The 18,304-nt window shown below is 42.1% G+C and overlaps 1 long non-coding RNA gene across 5 annotated transcripts in view; it reads left to right on the top strand.

Moving 5' to 3' along the window:
- LOC115612052 overlaps positions 1-18,304 on the top strand; it is a 108,065-nt gene that overhangs the window by 19,860 nt on the left and 69,901 nt on the right. For 4 of the 5 annotated variants that reach the window (XR_003992863.1, XR_003992862.1, XR_003992861.1 and 1 more), the window contains exons 2-4: positions 3,067-3,174; positions 3,799-3,846; positions 5,360-5,582. This is a non-coding gene — a long non-coding RNA (uncharacterized LOC115612052). The remainder of the gene's footprint in view (positions 1-3,066; positions 3,175-3,798; positions 3,847-5,359; positions 5,583-18,304) is intronic. The other variant, XR_003992865.1, reaches the window with a different exon arrangement.

The raw sequence follows: 18,304 nt of genomic DNA, 5'->3' as shown, positions 1-18,304 counted from the left end.
AGGAGAAGTTCAGGTTAGATCTTAGGCAGAAGCTCTTCTCTGTGGGGGTGCTGAGGCGCTGGCACAGGGTGCCCAGAGAAGCTGTGGCTGCCCCATCCCTGGCAGTGTTCGAGGCCAGGTTGGACACAGGGGCTCGGAGCAACCTGCTCTAGTGGAAGGTGTCCCTGCCCGTGGCAGGGGGTTGGAACTGGATGATTTTAAGGTCCTTTCCAACCCAAACCAGTCTGGGATTCTATGGAAAGTAGGGGATCTGAGTACGTGGACCTTGTCTGGGCTAGCTGCGTGGACATTTGAATGCACTCGGTAGGGTGGTACAGAGGGGTACAGCGCACAGATTGGGATGGGTACTGCATGCTGAGGTAGACCCAAGGTGAGAGGCTCGCTCTGTGCCTACTGCATTTGCTGGGGATGTGGGCAGGATCGCAATCGTCCGGATTCTGTGCAGCCAGAGATGCTGCAGAACCCAGCTCCTCTTGCAGCTTAGTGTAGGGGCATCCATCTTCAGTGTAAAGGAAAGAAGACATTGCCTTGGGCAGCTGTTTTAGCTCTGTGGCTCCTTTGCCTGTGCCAAGGGGTGGCTGAGGGTGGCAGCGGTGGGCAGGGATGTCCTGGTGCCTGTCCCCAAGCCCTTTCGTCATCACTCTGTGCTGGGAAAGCAGTGAGACCAGTCTCCAAGTCTGTACCATCTCTCTCCATCTCCGGTCCTCTCCTTCTCTCTTCCCATGGCAGGCACAGCCAGGCCTCAGCTCTGCGGCCACAGGGCATGAAATAGCATTTTGTGTGCCAAAAATCTCCTTGGACAGGTCTCTTGAGCCAGCAGAGACCTGTCCAAGGGGACTCCAGTCTTGCCTGTCATGGTGGCTGGGGTCAGGAGAATCCTCCTTCAACTGTATGTCCCTTAGAAGCAGCTCAGATGTATAATTCCATTTTTTCCATGTTTCATATTTACTCCATCTAAAGATCAGCTTAAAAGAGAGACAATTTTTCTGGTTCTTGCTGCTTTGAGGACGGAGGGATTACCTCCAGATCATATCTGGGGAATTTATTCTTTCAAAGTTTTTGGTACTTCTAAGGGTACAAAACAGCTTTAATGGGAATTGCCTACAAAAATCTCCCAGTATCGAATGGAGAAGGCAGTTTGTATGTCTCCGTGACAGTATCAGCTGCTAAGGAAATATAGTTAATTGTAGTATAATTAATTTAAGCATAAAAAAATAGAATTAAGAAGGTTCAAGTGCGTAATCAAAAGTCAGTTGTGAAACCCAGGGCTCTGTTGAATACATCTCTGAAAGAAATGAAAGAAGGCATATGTCTTCTTTCCTCCTTGTCCCTGTTTGCAGGCTGCTTGAATTCAGAATTAACCTCTGGTCAAGACCCTTGTGTGCCTGTAATGTCATACCTCCTCTACAGGATTTGATTTAGTCTAGATTTTGTCCTTTATGTTCATAAATATTGTCAGATCCTTTGATTAAAATTGCTGTATACAAGATGCAGAGTATACTCTTCCACTGTTGTTTTTCTTCAATCACAAGGCATTGCTCTCTGCCAGCACTGTTGTTTCCTTCTCCATAATAAGGTATTGTGGCCAGAGTTTCAGCTCTTGTGATAGAAGCAGTTCCTTCTGAAACCATTGGCACTTACTGTATGACTTGAAAAGGAGAGGAGGGAGAGAGGAGAATGGTGATATCAGACTTCAGCTTTTAAAACCAATAACGTTTTTATCAAGCATCTTCTAAAGCGGTGTTTAGCATGGGTCAATGACTGGATATTTGGATATTTCTAGTCCTACATTTTCTAGCACAGTGAATTTCAGGATGGAAGAGACCACAAACTTGGTCTTGCAGAAGAGTCATTATGGACAGACTAGAAAATAAATACTTTGTAAAACTCACCCTCCTCCAAGTCTTGGGGAATAATACTTTCACCATTATTGTTCAGCAGAAGCCGCATTAGCTTAGCTGGATGTGATGGCTTAGCTCTATTGCCTTAATTAAAGCAGTTAAAATGTTAATTCACAAAGTGCCAATGTTCCTGGGATATGTGTTTGGAAAGAATAAAAAAGAGCTTTCCATAGAGGATGCTTGTCTTGAAGGATGGTTATAGCCAGCTCCCCAGGTATGCTTCCTTTCGGAACACATCCAGTGTTTCCAGTTATCACTGGCTGTTGCCACGATGATTGATAACGACACAAAACCAAATAGTTCTTTAACCACTTGAAATAAACCCTTTTCAACCAAGCCTTGCAGAATGGCTCACTCTGTATGAAGAGGGATAGGATTTTGCTGGGCTGTCTGAACCAAAATTAACCTGCCTCCTTCTGTGCCGGGGTGGGCATAATGGATGGCTCTCGGGGCTGGCAGGTTACTACTCTTGCCTATCTGCCCAAAGTTACTGCTTTGAATCTGGGCCAAGCTGACACAACTTGAAAGTTACTCTCAGGCAACAATCAGGACAGTGTCTGATTGATTATTTTTGGGCCCAGTCTTGCTCTCTCTGGGTGTTTTTTGGGTCTTTTTGTGTTCACACAACAAAAATATGCTCCCCTTCTCTGAGTTGACGCTAATTGCTCAACAATTAGTGAAGGATTCTGACTCTGGTTTAAGCACATACTTGAAGCCCTCATTCTTAAGCACAAAAATCAGAGGCAGGTAACACATAGTTAGCTACACTTTAAGTGCAGGTGTATACTCTAAACATGTGCTGAGAAAGGGTACGTTCTGGGTCCAGGCTGCGATCTGTCACTTCTTACTTCGAGCTCACTTGTTGAAAATGGTGAGACAACATGTGGGAACTTCCACAACATCCATGACTTTTCCAGGCATCGGGAACAATGAGAAACCCAGGGTAATCAGTAGGCACTTTCTGGAACAAGTACCATTCCCTTTTATCCTCTCTGCATGTCCTGGGGGATTTTTTTTGCTTCCTCTCCCCTTTTGATAGCTGGAGCCTTGGAACCTCCACTGAATGTCTGGAAACTGTTTTTTTCTGTGGTTTTATTTAAAGCTTCCAAAATTTACTTTTTTTTTAATTAATTTTTGAAGTTTGGCTTTCATTCTTTGTTTTCAGACCACCGGTGGGTTTTGACACGTCCATTGGGCTGTCCTGAAATGCACATGACTTCTTGAGTGCTCTGTATGAGAGATGTATTGCTGTTGCTGACCACCTCCCAGAGAGGTAAATCCTTAGGGTCCTCCCTACATGTGCTCCTGCTTTGGGATGATTTTTCAACTACGATTAGTTCAAATTACTAAGCTTAAACCTGACTGCTTGTTTTTAATACATTGTTTACTGTGTTGATCTTGTATAATTTGATCTCCTTTATCAGAACTACCAAGCCAAATACCCTATGGAAGGCTAAGAAGAATACCCTTTTCACTGAAACTTTCATTTTAATTACAAAAGGGAACAACTGTTTGAAAAGATCTTATTTTTTTTCTTTCCATAAACCCATGTTGTTTCATCACTTTTTTAGCTGCATCCTAAATCAGCTGCTTCATTATTTCCCCCTGGTTTCACGTTAGGATGAGAAGTCTGAGTCATCTCATTTATCCCTGTTAAATAGTGATGCTAAATATTTAATATTAAATATTAAATATTGATACTAATGAGTGACATGTAGAATTGATGACTCCTGGCCCTAAAGCAGGCTAGGCAGGCTCACAGCCCTCACTGGGGTGCTCCTGGCAAAGAGCTGGGGACCTGAAGAAGGCACAGTCTTGGAACAGGACCTGCCTTCAGTGTCTAAACCCCTTCTGTTGTTTGCCATTCCAGTCACATGCTTGCTTTTTGTTTTGACAGGGCCTGAAAACTATTTGGGAGTCATAACAGCAGCATCATTAGTCCCAGGTGAGTCTGTGGTTGTCTGTGGTGTTTCATGGTTTCAGGCACTTTACTGAAATCTGGAGCGCGAGGCTGTCTCCCTTCTGATCAGCATCCCTGGGTGATAAATGGAGGGCTATTCATCAACAGTGTTAGGAGACATCTTGCAAGTGAAGCAGCTGTAGTTACATCTGTTTGGAAAGTGAAATCAGATCCCATAGGTACTGTATGTAGATGAAAAATAGACAAGGGGGTTGTTCTAAGGTTTCCTCCTTTTGTATTTCCAAAGGTGAGTGTGTGAAGTGTCCAGCATCATCAAACAGGCGCTCTTTACTTCCTTGCCCTGTTTCTATTCATACATTTTTACTGTGATTGCTCTTTCAAGGGCTATCCTACTTGTTAGCCAAATTAAGGCAGTCCTGAATTGGAAGGTCTATCACCTGGTTGACCTGTATCAGCTGGTTGTATTACTTTTAATTTCTTCACATGACCTCTTCCTCTTGCCTGACAGCTCTCTCATATGGGAATGTTTTGTAGTGGAAAGGTGCTGAGAGAGGAAGGAAAAAATTGCCACTCATCTGGAATGTGAATCATGAAAAGCTTTCCCAGAGCTGTCCATTCTTAATTTCCTGTGGTCGGCCTGTTAGGAGCATTGCTGGTGAAAAGCCAATATGATTAGTGTTGCTGTTTCAAAACAAATGGGTTTTTATCCGCTAAGGTTATGTGTTCTTTCAGCTTTCCAGGCAATTGTACCCAGAAAGCAAAGAAAGTCAAATGGCATTCTTCTCTCCTTTTTTTTTCGCTTTCATATTATTTTCCTCATTGTTGGAAGCAAAATAATAGCAGGAATAATGTTATATAGAGATACCTTGTCTGTAAACCAGCGGCGACAGTCAACCTGAAGTCCAAGCAAAAAAAAAGTGAAAATGGCTTTATTGAAAATCAATGTGCATTTGTAAGTGAGGATTGTTTCTTAAATCCTTGGTGTTCGTTGTTGGTTTTATGGTAATGACACTTGCAGGGAATGCTGCAAGCTTTGTTTCTGAGAGTTAAAGTGCTGGAGCAGGTAACTGCATTTCCTCCCCATTTGATTTTTCCACCTGCCCAAACTGGCATCCGGCTCTAGTAAAAGGAAGCTGTGTGGCAAATGCTTTTGTAGTTTGCAATATTGCCTAAGGTACACACAAGTTCCCAAATCCAGGTAGGGCATCATTCACTGAGCATGACTGGCAATCACCTTCCCATGCCTGGTGGGGTATTGCCCTTGAGGAGGACAGAATGTAAAGCAGGAGGGTGAGAAGAAGCCTGGTGCTTGGCTGTCCTGCTCAGGACACTCGCTGTGTGACACTTCTAACACCATGGTGGTGGCAGGTTTTCCAGCAGCAGTTGAAGACATGAGTGTCTCTGGTGGTTTGCTCTCTGCACAGAAGGAAAATGCACGTGTGCTTCGGTCAGTGTAGCTTAAATTGATGCCAAAGGCAGATTTGTATTAAAACACTGAGTCTGAGGTGGAGTATCAACTTTCCTGACTCCTTTACAGAGCCGGCAGCTTCCTGCAGAGGGGTGAAGGTGGCAATCCTGTTAAACCACTGCAGCTGTGTGCTTGGGGAACACCAGACCCAGCTGAAGGTCCTGTTGGCTCCAGGTGATGTTAGAAGAGCAGATTTAAGGATCCCTCAGCCAAGTGCACCTGTAAAGATTGTAAGGTGTTCCTGATGCTACAGCACTGCAGGCTGCTGAGGATGCCAGTTTTCTAAGAAAAAGTAAGTTGCTTATTTATCTTGATTCAGTTTTATAGTTGTGTAATTCAGCTGTCTGTTGGGCAACTGTTTTTTAGTAATTTCCACTTTTGTCTGTGTTGGCTTCTAGCATCCCCTTACCAGAACACGGCCAAGCCCAGGGTCATGACAGAATCAATCTCTGTTACTGTGCTGTAGTCCAAACCTGATAGTCTGACTTCCAGTTTTCCATTATGTGCTGCTTCTGCTTTCCATCCCTCCCTGACCAAAGCTCTTTCTTTCCCTGCTTCTTCATGAGTCCCTCATTAGCCTTACTGCTTTCATTTTTAGTTCATGCAATCTGGTGGACTTTCAAGGTTGCTTTTCCTCAATCAAGATCTCTCCTGTATTGTTATTCCATCCATATGTAGGCTGTAATCTTTAGGTAGCCTTTCCCTACACACATCTATCAGCTACATGTGGATCTCTGGAAATGCTAAATCACAGAGTTGCTGTAAGGAGCTCTGTCTGCTCTGCAAAGTTGCCAGGAATTGAACCAGGCTAAGGTGTGCTTTCAGAAACTAATAGAAGTCAAGTAAAAAATGTTTCATCTGGGGAGCGTGGTAATAGTCTGTCAAGAAAAAGGACTATTCCAGCATTTCTAAAAGTATGAGAAGACCGTTCATCTTATGACTGGAAACTAAAATGGGGAATGCTGCTCTTATTTGACTTCTGCCTGATCATGTAAGCAGTTTCACATATATGCCATACGCTTACATTATTTATACTTTCATATTTTGGTATGTATATATTACTCCATCTGTGTTTTTTTTCCCTTTTAGTCTTTACCATTCTGCATTAGGATTGTACGTGAAGATAAACTTGTGAAAGAAGTTAAAACACTTTTTTCACTGCTTGAAGTATGGCACAATGTATTTTTCTAGAAAGGAGTTCTAGGTAATGTTTTTTTCAGGTTACTTACAGGGTACATTCATAATTTATGCATTGTGCTTAGAAATACTGTTTTAAGCTGTGACCTACTGACTTGTTAAGGCTGAATTAAAAAGAAAAGCAAAATGTTTGCTACAATCAAATCAATTTGTGTTATCCTTGGTCAGTTTATCTGAGTAATTTGATATAAAAAAGGCAGCACTCTGAGCAGAGTGAAGAGTTTCTGTACAATTTCCAAGGAGAATGATAAAAACCATTACACTTCACCTAGCATGTGAAGCATAAAGTATGTTCTCAGAGCAGGCTATTGTTAATTATGTTCTGTGCTCAACGTGTTGACTGAAAAGCCCCTATCACCTGTGCTGCTGTATGAAGAAAGGATTTTGTAAGACGCATCCTTTATCTTCAGCAACCGTTCTATCAGCAAAGGCAATCTCTCTGAAAAGACAAGGAAATTAGAGAGAAAACAAAATGAGAGATACTACTTCAAATGATATGTTTGAATCCTATTCTAGCTGCTTACAAAATACCAGTTTTCCAAAGGAAAAGAGTTAGAAAAAGCTTTCATGCTCTGCTGCCAGACCACAGCTCATTAGCACCTCTTCTCAAAGAGGAATGAATTAAGGACAGCTGACTCTGATACCACAAGCATGAACGTGCCATAGAGAGCCTGGGAAGAGGAAACCTACCAAAACATGGTGAATTTGATCTAAGAAGTCCTCCAGGGCAAACACAAGACAGGAATATTACGTAATATGAGTATTTTTAGTGCAGAAGGAGGCAGAAAATGATGTTTCTCAGTCAATTAATGTACTGGAATGAACCAGTGCTAAGGGTTCAGTTGCTGGTACTGTAGCTACTGTTCCAGCAAACTACCAACTTTTCAAAAGCTCCTTCATGGCTAAGATACTGAGTTCTATCTGATAATCAGGATTTTGGATATATCTGTTCCACATGATGCACTTACTTGAGCTAGCTGTAAATTGGGTAGATAAAATGCTAGAAATAGGTGAGCTGCAAAAACATGGCATATGTGGAGAGCTACTTAATCCCACTGGGCGAACAAAATAGTGCTGCTTCTATGCAAGTTAGCTGCTGTCTAGACATACCTGTAGCCTCCTAAACCACTTAGTACTGCTGGAAGTTTTACTGCTACACTCATTAGTCGTTTTATATGCTTTAGAAAGCCATGCAATGACTGTTTAATTATGCAAAGTGAAGGTATAATTAAATTTCACTTGAACTGTGGGGATTTGAATATGATGAAATAAAATGGGTTTAGTTTTACAGGCTCAGTGTGCCACAGAGGAATCACAAAGCCTTTTGATTTTTCTTTTTTCATATCTGTAACTCTCTCCGGGGTAATGGAGACTTTGGGCCCAAGGTGGCTTTTCTATCTTTGTGACAGGCAGCGTAGATGTACGCTTGTAAAAGTTTGATGCTGCCAAGCGCAAATCAAAGATGAGATTTGTTTTCCTCTAGGAAAGCTGCCAGTGCTGTTAATATGTACATCTGGAAGTTCTTGAAACCTGGTAACAGGAACTGTGGTAAAAGCCAAATAAAGAGGCACAATAAGCAGATCTATAGTACAACTTTCAGAAATAGTAGCACGAAACTGGGCACCCAGGCATGTGGCCTGAGTGTATAATGCTGCCTCTTCACAATCATATGAGCTGCAAGCTCAGCTGTTGTGGAAAATCAGGCTGCCCGCTTAAAAATGGATACAAGAGATTGGCTTTCCCCTGATATTTAGAGCTTTTAATCTTCCTCTTTTACCCTAACAGTGGAGTTGGCTAAGTACCTGCTATGTACTGCTTGGTTTTTTACCATGCAGGGTAGTGTGGTAGTGATTTTATTTTCCTCTTTCTGATATAAGACCTGTTTTGGAGAGGCAAATTGAAAACATAAATTCAAATTAAATGCTAATAGAGGTATTGTTGCTTTTCAACCAATGGAGCAGAGACAAGAGGGGGAAAAAAAGGCTGAGAGGGAAGGGAAATGTGGTAGAAATGCAGCATTCCTCATCTAGGTCAGGCTTTCCTGGATAGTGCTACTTGCATGCTATCGCAAGTGTATTGTACAATGATATAAAACGTGCAAATTGTATTATATAGGTGTGAAGGGCAAACTTATAACTTACATAATGACTTTTATTTCTTATGCCATTGGCTGATTTTGTTCACTGTTGAGTTTGAAGTTTGCTCAAGCCAGACAGCGGGTTGAAGAATCATTACATTGAGGGGATACCCCCAGCATCTTCATCCCTTATAAAGGACACCTAAAATCCAGCAGACAACTTCAGAGTTGGAGGCTGTACCTCTAAAACAAGAGCTGTGCCAGGGTTCAGCTGGGACAAGCACCCACTGAGATGTTTCTTCCTCTGGCCGTGTTCAGTGCTCTGGGTAGGTGATAGCTGCTGAATTAAAAGAATTAATTATATATTACTGCTTTAAGCATGCACCGTACATGGGTTTGTGCTTTGTTGCCTCCCAGTCATCCCAGTGAGTTTGTTTTCCTGGTGGGTCTTCCTCAGTGGTCATTGCCACAGTGTGTCTCCACTTCACAGATGTGTGTAAAAAGGTGACTGCAATTTGCAGCTGTGTCATACATGCAAGAGATTAAAGCAAGGTGGCATTTCTTTATAGTTGTAGTTTACCTATAGGGTGTAAATTATGTACTTGTAGCACAGGATTTTGGAATTATTTTAATTCTGTCATGTCACGAATTGGTCAGAAGTTGATGTAAATGCACTAATTTGCCCAGATTTTGGTGACTAGTGGATGTGTTAAATTGACTGTAAAATGCACATTAAAAGTGGAGGAGGAAATTATTCTAACTTGCATAGCAAAACAAAGATACGGCAGGAAAAGCTATTGCTTTCTGTCTTGCAACTTCTAGCAAGAGACTGGTTACCACTCAACCCCATGTGCTACCAGGGATGCAGATCTGTCCCTGGTTCATTACTGTATTCATTGGCAGTGTTTAGGTCTGCTCTTGTGGTGCATGCTGGTCTCTCTTAACAAGACATCTCGGAGATAAACCATGGCCCCATAGCAATTCAGCATCTTATCTGTGGGTTTTCTGAATGACAATGGCTGTTTAAGACTGATTTTTCTCCTTAAAACTCTAAATAAGACATCAAGAATTCAGTATTATTTGGATGTAATCACCCAGCCCCTGTAATCATGTGTAATCATACAGCCCCCATAATAATCATAAGCCCCCGCTACATAATTACTCATTGGTGGGGAATAAGTGTATGTGATGGAAAAGACCTGCTAGTGTGAATGCCTCCTGTAGCACTGCAAACTCCTGTTGTGACATGCAGCAAAAAGTTTCCCCTCTTGATTATACAGGAAATATGGAGAAGGACCTTTCACAAGGGCATGTAGTGATAGGACAAGGGGTGATGGGTTCAAACTGAAACAGGGGAAGTTCAGGTTGGAGATAAGGCAGAAGCTCTTCCCTGTGAGGGTGCTGAGGCGCTGGCACAGGGTGCCCAGAGAAGCTGTGGCTGCCCCATCCCTGGCAGTGTTCAAGGCCAGGTTGGACACAGGGGCTTGGAGCAACCTGCTCTAGTGGAAGGTGTCCCTGCCCGTGGCAGGGGTTGGAACTGGATGAGCTTTAAGGTCCCTTCCCATCCTATGATTATGTCAGCTGAGGAGGAAAATGCCATCCAGCAGTGATACCTTGCCTTTATTTCCTTGCATACTGTTTCTTGACCTTGCCATGGGCAGGCTTTTTGGGAAACATGCTTGTTTTCTGTTTATCCTTTCCAAGAGCTACCTGAGCACCACTGCATGATGATGGACCATGGTCTGAGAGAGCTTGCTCCTGAAGTCTCAGGTAGTTTTGACCAACTTGTTAGTTAATAGTTGTGGTGTATAGACAACTTAGTGACTTAACTAGCTTGAGCCCAGATCAAATTATCACATACAGACATGCTCAGCAGCTTATTCTACGCTTAATAATGAACATTTTGTCTTTAAAAGAAGAATAAGACTCACCAGGGATAGGTGAAATTGAAATACAATTGCAGAGGAAAAGGTGCTTTTTGAGACAAATTAATTGTTTTTCATTCCGAAGCTTTTGAGGTAGCTGACTTTTTTCTTAAGGTTTCTCATCATCTTTCAGAGTACAAAGTAAGACAAACTGAGGAAAGGCAAAAGAGGAAACACTGAAACAGAAGTAGTATGAGGTTGTAAGCAAATAAAGTGTTTTCAAAGATGCACTAGATATGCTTGCCACATTTCAGCATAAAACTGGAATTATAAGCTGGGAGGGAGGAACAGAAACCAGAAATGTGAAACCCCAGCCCCTGAAACAAAAAAAACCCAATAAAACAAAACTATTCCTTTCAGGCATGTCTTTATTCTAGAATTTTTTTGTCAATGGGAAAAGAAGGAAATCCTAATGGGTTAGTTCGAATTTAATATATGAGACATTAGTCCTACTTCTATCTTTAATGCTTGAACTTCTGCACACTCACTCACTTTCCTTCATAACTGCCTTAGGTTTTTTTTCCTCTTTGTGTGAATATCTTGAATAACTGCTGAATTGAACATTTTAAATGATTCCTGTGACCTCGCCAGGGCTACCCGGTTCTTTCACCTCTTCAAAAACTGATGGTGTCTTGCAACTTGAGCTAGCATATACAATAAAACTGGTGCCATTTTTCTGCCATATGATTAGACTTTGAACAAAACTCTTTGGGGCTTGCATATGCATGAGCTATAATTCTTCCAGGGAGCTTATGGCCAAGCTTGCAGATGACTGCAAGCAAATTGATGACTTGCAAATTGATTTGTTTTCAGAAGTGCTGAATGGGTAGATAGCAAAACTTCCCACCTGACTCTTACTTGTCTGATTTTTTCCTCTTTTTCTTTTAAATATGATTTTTCTCTGGAATGCTGAGCAGATCCTTGTTAATGTTTTCATCTTTATCTGGGCAAGCTCTCTAAGGGTGACCTTAGAAAAGAATAGTCTTTCATTGCTATGAACAGAGCTTGTCTACTAAGGAGATGGTTTGGCTTGAAGAGTTAAATTTAAGTAAGATTATATTTAACTGAAACTCTACAGGAGAATTAAACAAGCTACTCAAAACTAATAAAAGTGGTTTGTCATGAACTGTTTTTTTACACTGCCAAATATCTGTTTGTTACCCTGTTGTCCGTCTGTGTAGGTCTGTTGCTCTTGAATTTTTCCAGCAAAATGAACAGGATGTTTTTTCCCCCTTGAAATCAGTGCTGTGATGAAATCTGCAGGCTGGCACAGATGAGGGAGTTGATCTTACCTTGTCCCTTTTCCCACAGGCATTGTTCCAGCACCCATGTTTTGCTTGGAGTGCATGGGTGGAGATTGTGTTACAACACAGAATCCCAGAATCCGCTAGGTTGGAAAAGACCTTTAAGATCATCAAGTCCAGCCTTTAACCCAGGACTGCCAAGTCCACCACTAAACCATGTCACTAACATGTGAAAGGGGAAAGAGGGTCTGTAGCTCTGGGGAAGTGTGCTACAGGTGGAGAGGACCTGAACACTTTGTTTTTCATTAGAAGTGTCTTATAGGAAGGAAAATCAGCAGTGGGCAAGCAAGGTACCTGCTCTTTTCCATCCTCTCTGAAGGAGGAGGAAACATAAGCTCTGGTACATACGCTTTGTAGCCTATGGACTGAGATGCTCAGTGACGTGAAAGCACGTCTTTATAAAGTCAGAATGCATATCTGTTTTGCTCTGTGGTTTCCACTAAAGGCTTTATACTAATGCTGTTATTGGGGGCAGCTGCATTATAGCACCGCTTACTTATTTATTCACTGTAGTGACAGTTACGTTTCATGTAGCAGCTGCTGAAGCCAAGACTATTCAGCAAGGACAAAATGTGATAAAACTTCAATGAAGTTTTCTTCTGCAATATTAAGTTGTAATTTTTTGTACAGGAAGAAATAGTTTTCTACGGCTATTTTCAACTTTTGTCTATCATATTATCAAAGAAATTCAGTATCCACTAGTTAGGAATGTCAGATTCACTTCCTTGCATTTGACTTTCTCATATGTGTAGCTGTTCTAGATATATAACCAGCTTTGTAAAACCTAAATGCATGAAAGTCATTATGATGATAGAAACAGCCTACCCCATGCTCTGAACACTTTCAGCTTTTCTTAATTCCTTTTAGTGTAATGAGGGCTTAACCTCTGGGCAGCAGGAGGTAAAAAACCCTAGTGTGGTATACAAATGATTTCGGAAACTCTTGACACATGCAGAAAATGGCATCTGCTCTGGAAGCCTTATTGATTGCTTCTAAAGTTTAACTAAGCCTTTGGAGGAAAGGAAAACCAGACCTTGGAGGGTACCAATGAGATGCTCAGGTTGGTGCAAGTGTGACCAGAATGTCTGTGGCTTTGGAGTCTTTATTCTACTGTTATCCACCCAAGGTTTTCTGTGTAGTCATTTCTGTTTTTCTGGAAACCAGAGCAGGCATCAGTGTTGGGTTTTTTTTGTGGGTGTGTGGTTTTTTGGTGGGTTTTGTCATGGTGGTTTGTGGGGATTTGTTTTGGTTTTGGTGGTAGTAACTCGTGCTGCTGTAACTGAAAGTCCTGGGCTTGGTTCCTGCTGGCAGCCACGCTGCTGTGAGTTGATCCAATACATTTGGTCACTAGCATGGCAAAGCTAATGATGCTACAGGGCAGTCCAGACTCCAGATTAGAGCGTAGACAATTCATCATCTTTTCCCCATCTGCATGAGGAGTTTGGGTACTGCCCAGCAATGAATGATACAGGAAAAAGGTTTTTTGGCCCATTTCTGTGAATGACATGTCACATCCTTCAATTTAAAGCTGATGCTATCTACTCTATTTGTATTATATACTTATTTTCCTCTCTAAACTCTGGAGGACTGTTTCTGTAACTTCTGTTGCACTACCAGCAGTAGACCCTGTAGAAACTAAGCAACTCTTCGAAGATGATAGATGCTGTGTATATGATGATGTATAATCAAATTCTGCCATAAGTTGCTACCAAAGACTTTTCAGCTTGCTTACTGTTGAGCCATAGAAACTGTAAGAGGATTTGCTGCCCTTCGTGTGGGAGGTGGAGTTGATACTTGTATTTTACATGGCAAAGGTCCATGAAAAGCAGTGATCTTTTGTCTTCAGTACATATGACATCCATAAGACACCTATAAAGTGACCAGAGACAATACTAATGTGTTGTCTCAAGATGTTGCCCTCTTGCATCTCATTTTGCAGGAGCTATTACATAGCTCTAGTGAAGGAAAACAAACTGCTATATTTAACTGTATTTTTAATATACATTAGTAACAGACATATGTTTTATGTGTTTAGCTGCAATTAACACTTTTCCAAATCCATATTATCTCGCTCTCTGTAAATGTTTCTTTCTGTGGAAGAAAAAGACTTCTGCTCTGGGCTGTGGGAGACTGAACGCGCTGATACAGGATGTGCTTTGTTTGGCAGAGCGAGGAGCTGATCCTGGTGAATCTCATCTCTTTGGCTCAGCTACATCCCGATAGGGAATGCAGAAATCTTAAGTCTCAAACAGATCCGAGCAAAGGTTTATGAAGCTTCTGCAAGTAGTAAAAACCCTTGTTTAAACTTTTGGTATTTGTGTGGGATAGCTGGCACCGAGAGCTCATGGGCAGTGCTGAGCATTTGCAACCTGCCTCTGACTGCACACGGAGGTCCTGGCTCCTTCACCTCAGCCACACTTTGTAAACTAGACCCAGCTTCCATATGGACCAGGGCTAATTCTGTATGAGAGGGCTTCCTTCAGACCAGGAGTCAGCAGTGGAATAAACAATGCTGTCTTTTGCCAGTCTCTTTGAAGATACCTGGGTGAAAAGCCCCTCCTTCCCCCAAAACCTCATGCTCATTTAATTCCTTTTGAACTATGGATATCAAACATAAAATGCTGGGGCTTGTTGTCCTCACTCACACTAGTCTCAAAGAGCATAAATTCACAGGAGCTGGTGAGAAGTTTGCCAAGCCCGTTTCTCGACTTAAAGGGTTATAGCATAAAGGGGTACTAAAACATCTCTCTTTGCTCCTCAGCTCATGATCTGTAAGAGGCAGCTGTCTCTGCTGATTGCTGGCAGGCCCCAAGAAAGGGTTGTGTTCAGGGGAGAGTGGGAGAGACTCACAAGGATGCTTTTGAGCCCAAATGCAAGTCTGCATCAAGTAAAACAAGCTCATGCTTGCAGGGAGTTAGTGACTGAGGTGGTCTAATTTGCCCTGAGTGCATGTATTTACTCTCTTTATTTTCCAACACAAAAAGCTGGCAAATTCTTTCCCCATGAAGTAGTTCTTTAGAAGTAAGCTTGCCCAGTCTCCTACAAGACAAAGTGTTTCTGCAGTGGTGTTCAGCGCAGCCAGAACTCGATGTGGTTGAGAGGTTCAGAAAGGTGTTTGTTTCCTTCACTGGCTTATGGAGGTGGCGTTGCTGCTTTTCATGCTTGCAGAGCTTTCCTTTAGGACTGGAGCTGGCAGTTCCACTTTTCTGATACCCCAGGCACATAAAGTTACTTTCAGCTGTTTGGATCCTCACATCTTATCTGTGCTTTGCGCAGCTGCTCTCCTACATGGCAAAGGTAAAGAAAGCATCAGCATCTCGCTTCTGGCTGCCCTATTTGTTACAAAAGTCCCTGTAAATCAGTGCTATATTCGCTGCTTGCTTTGAATTTGATTTTGATTTTTTTTTTCTTTAACCTCTGAGCTCTGTATCTTTGAAAAGGGATGCCATGGTTTCCATCGTTACCTTCTCTACATTGGATCTGACTTTGAAACACACATTTTCACTATGGTGAAACCATCTGCTACGTGTGGGGAATTAGCAGCACCAGGCATAATATTTCTTTATGGCTATCTAGAAATGTGCCCAAATAGTGCAGTATAATCAGGCATAATAAGATTTAAATGCCTATTCAGCGTGTGGTCTTGCAGTAAGGCCATTTTGACATCATCTTGCATTGGCGTACGTTATGTTGTATTGAATTTCCATTCAGGTTTTGTTTGCTGGTGCCATACAGGACCTGCTGTTATCATCTCGGAGTCATGTGTTTTTAATGATACAGTTGAAGTTACATGAACTGGATGATGAATGTGATACAAGCTGTCTTGCATTTACTGGGCAGTAAAAGCATACATGTGGTTAGATACTGTAGAGTGGTAAATGTGCTGTAAATCCACACTTAACCTCCCAGGTGGAACCTGGCTGTGGAGCCACATGTAAGGGTTGTCAGGACCTGGAATAATATTTGTTATATTATTCTATATTAGTGATATATAATATTATAGTTGTTCTTTTCATAAATCCACATCATTTGTAGGGCTCTGTGCTTGCTGTATACTTTCTTTCACAATTGCTATCTATCTTTAAAGGCTTCTGGTTTTTTCCCCTTTTTTATCCCAGCATGTCTCACATACAAACCAGGCTTAATTCTTTCCATACAGTTTTGAATTATACATCCATGGCCATCACAACAGTTTGGTTTTGTTTGTTTGTTTGTTTTCCCAATAGTTGATGGCAATTCTTCTGTTCACTTTCAAGTCTTAGGTCCTTTTAAAATATTAACTAATCCCTAGCCCATCATTTGTAACTATAATCTGTAATTTGCAGAAGTGAAAATTGAGGCAGAGAGGTAAACTTCCCGCAGATGTTGGTGATAGAGCAGTAAAGCATGAATTAATCATTGCAAGCATCCTTGTAGAACCACCCGTGTAGAATCCTGTTAGGTGCCTGAAGTGTGGGGCTTCCCGGCTCCCAGTCTCTATCTTCATATCTTTCCTTCTCTGTTTTTCCTGTGTTCCTGATGATGACTGTTCATCAAGGGATGATGTATGCTAAGCTGTTAGTTATGTTCCTGTGCTGCCAGAATATGAAACCTACCGATGTTGAAAGATGTGGGGACGCCTTTCACTCCTTCGTGTTTCTGCGAGCCTAGCTGCAAATTACCAGTGTTGGAAGAAGTCATGAGGAAAGAAGGGAGAATGCATGACTGAAGGAAAATTCAGATGCTAGAAGCGTGATAAGCTTCTAATGTCCTTTTGCTTTCTGGCAGGCTGTACGGGACCAGAAACCTGTTGTTAACGCTCTCTTTCTAATTTTATGAAATGCTCTTGGCTGAGAAAAAGACTGTTGAGGCCAAAATATTGGTTACAAAATATGGCTTATCTCTATTCTTGTTCAGGCTGGTAGTGTCCAGGAAAACGTGACTGTCTCAAGTGGATCCTTGGTGTTCTATGCAGAGTTATAGAGAAATGCACCTCCGTTCTCAGCACACCAGCACAGCAAGCAGGAGTTCTCCTGCACACTTGCCATCACAGATCAGGCTCTCTCCATACCGGCAGATTGATGCACTCTCTAATGCTGCTTTCCATGTCGGAACTACTACATGGTAGGGAAGAACATGAAGGCACCACCAAATCTGCCTGGCTCAAGAGAAATAAATATTGTTGACCTTGGGTTCTGACCTGTTTTCCTTCAGTGAAATTATGCCCACAAGAAAAGCTTAGCACCATGCTGAGCAGTTAGAAAACATTTCTCTCCGTCTCTACAACGAGATGAAAGAAGTACAAAAATCCAATTGGAATTAGTGTTGTTGAGAGGATTGGAAGGATTTAAGGCTTATAGTTAATAACAGCAAGCTATGTTCATCTACCATTTGTGCATGTGAAGTACTCTATAAAGAAAGATGGCTTTTGGAAGAGTTTCCACGATAATGTATCAAAATACACATTGAAAACGCTTTTATGTCCAGAAGAATGGCATGAATCAACTTTGTGCTTTATTGTATTTGAAATCAATACCAAAACCTGGTTTTTCTTGGCAAGTTCCTACAAAAGAGGAGTAATGTCATCCCTCGAAACTCCAGAATGAATTTTCTCCTTTCTCTTTTTCTCCTGACCCTTTAAATGCATTGGGCCTGCACTGGACCTCAGCAGTGTGAAGCACTATGTGTAGCATTTTCAAGGGATCTGTGACTATGGGTAATGTTGGCTGGGCCACAGCATCATTCAGTCCTGCTTCAGTTGTCTCTTGGCTGTGAGCTGGTGTTACAGCTGGTGAAGGGAAGCTTTGGTACTCCAGATGCACTGCTCTCTAGGGTCCATGTGGGCAGGTTTTTGGGATGGCAGGTCTATGATCTGGATTGTGGTTTCAAGCCTGTTTTGTGCAAGCTGCTGAAGGTGCACTGAAGATGCTTGGATGCTATTCTCCAGTGACAGATTCAAATGGGTACCCTAGAGCCAGGAGGCTTTTATCCTGTGTTCCCCCTGCCACCAGCTTTCCCTGCCCTCTAAGGATCCTCCACTTTTCCTCCCTCCCCTGCTGCTTCAGAGCTGAGTCCTGGTGCTGTGGGGAAGGTGGTACCCACCTTCTGGCAATGCAACTCTTCCAAAGGGGAGCATCAGACTGACTGGAAAGTGCTGAATTGTCTTTCAGTTTTTCTGTGGTTTGCTTTAATGTTTCATGAAAAAGGATGTGACTGAATTATCTCAAAGTATTTTGTGGCTCTTGGCTGTTTTTGTCTTCCTTCCCTTTTGTATTCTTAGTCAGTTCTTCAGTCTAGCAAGGTGGCTGGCTGCAGGACCATCACATATCAATCAATATAAATGATAATGGTAGCCTGGCTGAAGCGTAACCATGTAGAGAGAAAAAAGTTGCTGCCAAACACATGTGGCTTTCACAGCATGTGCCAAGAACTCTTTTACTTCTGGGGTGTTCTACAGCTAGGGGTAGGATGGAAAAGATGTGAGGGAACATGACGTTATCCTTATTGAACAAGATGTAACACTTCTGTTTAT

The sequence above is a fragment of the Strigops habroptila genome, chromosome 8, assembly GCF_004027225.2.
Source record: "Strigops habroptila isolate Jane chromosome 8, bStrHab1.2.pri, whole genome shotgun sequence".
In the NCBI taxonomy this organism is placed as follows: domain Eukaryota; kingdom Metazoa; phylum Chordata; class Aves; order Psittaciformes; family Psittacidae; genus Strigops; species Strigops habroptila.
Note: the sequence above shows the minus strand (reverse complement) of the source record. Positions and strands in the feature narration are given on the sequence as shown.